Consider the following 5434-nt stretch of genomic DNA (forward strand, 5'->3'; position numbering starts at 1 on the left):
TCAATTAAGCAACTGGAGAAAAGCTCTGAATTGTACTTGTAACTTTTCTATAAGTTTCAAAATAGAAAATAATTGGAAACTCTGAAACAAATCTGGCAAAATATTATAATTCTAGAGACCTGGATGATATATTCACAGGTACTAACAGTTTTCTATCTGATTTTAACATTTCAAAATAAAAATATTGAAAATGAAAGATAATCCATGCTTATTATAGAAAAGAAGAAAGCAAATATGAATTCATCATCCAAAGACAAAGTGAACAGTGGGTATCTTTCCTTTATGTTGAAAAAAGATTATTAAAGTAAATTGAACCCAATGATATAAGCGTTTGAAGGGCAGGTGATTTTTTTTAATGTTAAGATCAGATAGATCATTTTCCTTTTTCTACCTTTAGAGAAGTTGAACTTGCTCAAGATAGTGTTAGAGTTAAGGTGCCTGTTCACTTGCAAGTCATTGCTGGAGCCACCAGAGGGCGGACTCTCATCAAAGACCATGCAAAGTTCCGAAAATAAAATACCGTTCCATTTTTTGAAATCTAGTAAAACACTCAAATTAACTTTCATCCATGTTTTGCAGCACCAGCATGGTATCCTGGTATATTTTTCATTTATCTTACGTCCGCTTACTTAACTTTTAAAGTGAATAGATGTAGTCTGTCACAGCTGTCTAAATATTGGCTTTTTATTTAAGTCTGATTCTACCTTTCTGCCCAACGTAGTAGCACAAACCCTCTTGAGGTTCTGTAGCTTCTCCCTAAATTTTTCTCGCATTTCCACAGGGGTGGAGTTGTCACATCTACCCTGTCAGTGATCCTGTCCTAATAGGTCACCCTCCCTTTGGAGCTATGAGACTGGTTTTTATAGATTAAAAGTTTTCTTTTGTGAGTTTGATAATTTTTGAGAAAAAGGTAAAGGATTTTTTTCTTTCTTCGAAAGGCAAGGGATGGGGGCAGAAACTGGGTTTAACTGAGGAGGTGTTTAGGGGTGCCAATATTTTCTGGGGGAACTATGACCATGAAGCAAGAACCAGAGTTGTGCCCGTTCACAGGTGCTATGATGAATACTTTATTTGGATACAGAAAGTGTCAGTGCTGAGAGAGACCTAAACAAACAACATCGTTTTCTATCTATACTTTGTAAAATCCTAGGGTTCCACAAATGTTTGATATGAATTTTGTTAAGAAGTTTTTAAGCCCAAACTTGTCCCAAAGGAAAATGTGTCCACTCAAATGCTTGCCTAGCATATTTTTTGGTAGACCTCAAAATAATTATTCTTGATATCTCAGTACTCATATTTAAACTCCTTTTAAATTTCATTGATAGTAATAAGAATAGTTGATATTTACTGGATGCTTGCCATGTGGCTAGCACCTTGCATGCATCATCTGATTTAATATTGCATTAACTTTTATTTTCTCATTTTACAGATGAGGGAACAGAGGCCCTGGGGTGATTTTTTAAAGTAAAAATTGCGTAGGTCATTTTCCCTTTTTCACTATTAAGTAATTTGATCACTTAGGTCTTTCACACTTCTCTAAGTCTTATTTACTTAGCCATTAAACTATATGGCCTTCCCCAATAGGTAGTTACAAACTACCTATACTTCCCCCCACCCTCAATTCCAGCCTATATGCATTTGTTTATATGTAAAGTTTTATAAGCCACAAAGCAAATATGGGCCACACTCAGCTTAAAGCTAAGCAGCCCTTAACTTGCTTAGGTCAAGTATGGTCAAATTCTCTGTTATTGTCATGACAGAGAACATCAAGTGCAAAGACTTGATGGAAGTCTGTGTGGAAGTTTTAGGGACAGCAAAGTAGGTCAGGGTGACTAAAGTAGAGTGAATGAGGCAGAGAGTAAGAGAAGGGACCAGATTCATAAAAGGGGAAGAGATTTTATGGGAACTTAGAGACCTATGTAAGGCTTGTATTCTGAATGAAAAGTGGAGCCATTGCAGGGTTTGGACAGAAGCAAGAGATGATCTGGCTCAGAGGTTTAGCAGGATCATTCTGGCTGCCGTGTTAAAACTAGATAGTAGTCAAGAGTAGAAACCAGGAAACCAGTAAGGTGGTATATCAGTGTTTTAGGACCATAGCAAAGTACCACAAGCTGGGTGGCTTTAAAACGATAGAAATTTATTGTCTCACAGATCTGGAAGCTAGAGGTCTGAAATCAAGGTATCATCAAGGCCATGCTCCCTCTGATAATCTGGGTAAAACCCATCTTTGCCTCTTCCTGTTGGTTGTTGATCCTCGGAATTCAATCTGTGCCTGTGTTGTCATGTAGTTTTCTCCATATGTATCTATCTTCACATGGGCATCTCCTCTCTGTGTTCCTCTCCTCTTCTTATAAGGACAGCAGTCATATTGCATTAAGGTCCCATCCTACTCTGGTATGAATTTATTTTAACTTATCTATATCTACAATGACTCTTTTCAACTAAGGTAACATTCTGAGATACTGGGGGTTAGAACTTCAACATACCTTTTTTTGGAACACATTTAACCCCAAACAAGAGGATATTGCAGTAATCCTGGCATGAGATAAGGGGAGCTTAGGCCATGGTGGCAGCAATAGTGAAAGGTGATCTGTTTATGAATATATGTTGAAGGTAGACATAAAAAGATTTGCTGGTTGAAAGTGAGGCCCAAGATAAAGGGATGAATGCAAGATGACTCCAAGGCATTTGGCTTGAGAAACTGGAAGGATGAAATCAGCAAGAACTGAGATAGTAAATGTAGAAGAAGAGTTGATTTAGGGGGGAAAACTACAGTTTGATTTTGGACAAATTAAATTTGAGATGCTTATTGGACATTCAAGTACAGACGTTCAGCACTGCAAGCAATTAGCTATATGAGCCTGGAATTCAGGAAAGGATTCAGAGCTAGAGACATAAATTTGGGAGAGATTTCTAGGGGGCATGAGAGCCCACTTAAGGTCTGAGGTCATGAAGCTTAAATTGAAACTTGCTCCATATAGGATCAGTTGCTGGGATGCAGATATAAAGAAGATGGAGAGTCCAATTAAACCTTCGTTCAGGTTTTTTCAGGTAAATGTGATGGTAGGAAAGGGAGTTGGAGAGTTGAGAATGGGTGCCACAGAGTGATTGTAATAATAGACCATAGGATCTAAGTTGGATAAACATGGAAATGAGAATATGAGGGAGGTAATGGAGAACAAAAATAAGAGTTAGGGGTAGGAGGATTGGTGGAGTGGATGTATTGGAGGAAATTAGAAAGAGATGAGAGTGGGGACTAAAATTGAGATTTTTGGGGTGTCGTGGTAATTTGCAAATGACAAGGTCTAAGAAATGAGTGTGAGAGTGGGTGGCTGAGGTTGGTAGGAGGACAAGATCTTTGGATTGGAAGTCAAGCAACTAAGATGCCAGAGTATTGCATGGATTGTTTACAATGTAGATAATGTATGTATGTATGCATGTGTGTATGTAGACTCCACATAGATATTGAAATCTCCAAGAATGATGGCATAAACAATTGTGAGAAAGAGTGAACCATGAGCTAAAGTCATCAATGAGTAAGGGAGATTGAACAGGAAGAGAATAGATGACTGCAGTAATGAGGTGTAGTAGGTGATATAGTCTGATAGCAAAGTGGTTAAAAGGAGCTGTGGCAGAGGGTTTAGGGAGGACCCATGAACAGAAAGTGCCAAAGAAGAGCATATCCTGCCCCTTGCCCAGTGGTACATTGGGTATGAGAAAAAATAGCCATCACTTGAGAAGGCTGTATAGGAAGCAGTGTCTTCAGAAGGGAGCCTCGTTTTTGGTAAAACATGAAGTTTAAGGGAAATTTTAGAGAAATTGAGGATGTCAGGGATTCTGCAGAGAACAGTACAGAAGGGTTGGGGAGGCTTGGGGAGGTGGTAGATTTAGTCTGATTAGTGGGTGTAGGAATTCATTTTCATGTGGAAAAGAAGATGAATGGTAATGGATGATCTAGGTGGTTTGAACTTTTTGTAATGACTGAAGTAAATAGGCATTTAGAGCATGAAGAATCCCAATGATCTCTTGGCTGGGGAACATATCATCAGTTTTAAATGTGGCCTCTTCTTGGAACTGATGCCTTATTCAGTGCATAGCAATTGATGATGGAGATTATAGGGGCAGGTGGAGCAGTGGTCTCAACGGGAGCATGCAGAACATTGGGCACCCCCTTGACCTTCTCCAGAGAGGTGTCAAGTCTGGAAGAGTCTTGATCTTACCCATAGAGATTGTAACCCTCAGTCTTTCCTTTTAATTATGTTGGGTTATTGCAATACATTTTTTTTTATTTTCATAGGCTGACCATCACTTTAAAATATTACAATGCTGTTTTGTTTTAGTAAAAATGATACATGATCATTATAAAATATTCAAGTAATTGAGGAAAGAAAAATGAAAGTAAACCTCTACAAATAACAGTCATTAACATTAGGTGAACATCATGTCAGACAACTGTATGAATTTTTACTTTTGTAACTATTTTACATGACGTTGGGTTTCTTTTAAATAAATATGGACCCATTGTTATAAAAAATTGAATACTATAAATTTATTCTAATTCTCTAAGTTAGCAAATGAAAACATTAAGTTCCAAAGGCAGGAGAAGACCTGTCCAAGTTCGCTCATCTAGCAGTTAGATCCAGGTCTCTTGACTCCCCATTTCAGTGTTTTTGTTGTTGTTTTTTCCATTAAACAATGCTCCTCTTTTCTCCTACCATCTACATGACATATCCCCTGCTATTTCACCACAAAGATATCACTTTGTCGTTTGATTTGAACATTTATTCATCTAGTCATTCAACAAATATTTATTGAATATGTGCTATATGTCAGGCAAAAATGCTAGCCATTGGGGATGTAGTTGTGAACAAAGCAGACAATATCTCTGAACTTGTGAAACTTACATTCTACAGATTTCACAGAAAGCTTATGCTTCACTCCTCAACTTTATCCAGTCAGGACAAGACTCCTATAATTATGATTGTTTATAGCCCCAAATCCTTCAATGATGATAGGAAAACAAAATGGAAATTGTTAGACTTAAAATCATACCACTAGCATATGAAAGTACCCAGTGAGTAATTGCAAGTGATGGATAGTAACAGAATTCATGAGATCTAGAACACTTTTCTGTAACCATGATTCTTTTTAATGTAATTTAAAACTTTAATTTAAAAGTACTATAGCGTTGCATATAAAAAAGAAAACATGCCATAATCTAATCATTTACAATTTATATGTATATACAATCTATAAAGAGGTAAAATTCCTTCTCTCTAATCCTACCCTCCAGAGGTAACAATTCTAAGCACTTTGATATNTTAGTTTTTAATAAAAGGATTGTGTAACTGTTATACAAAAATTCAAATAGTACAGAAAGATCTACACATTATAAAGAGATGAAGTTCTTTACAGCCTCACCCCAATCCTGGTC

The sequence above is a fragment of the Crocuta crocuta genome, unplaced genomic scaffold (assembly GCF_008692635.1).
Source record: "Crocuta crocuta isolate KB4526 unplaced genomic scaffold, BGI_CrCroc_1.0 scaffold1133, whole genome shotgun sequence".
NCBI lineage: Eukaryota > Metazoa > Chordata > Mammalia > Carnivora > Hyaenidae > Crocuta > Crocuta crocuta.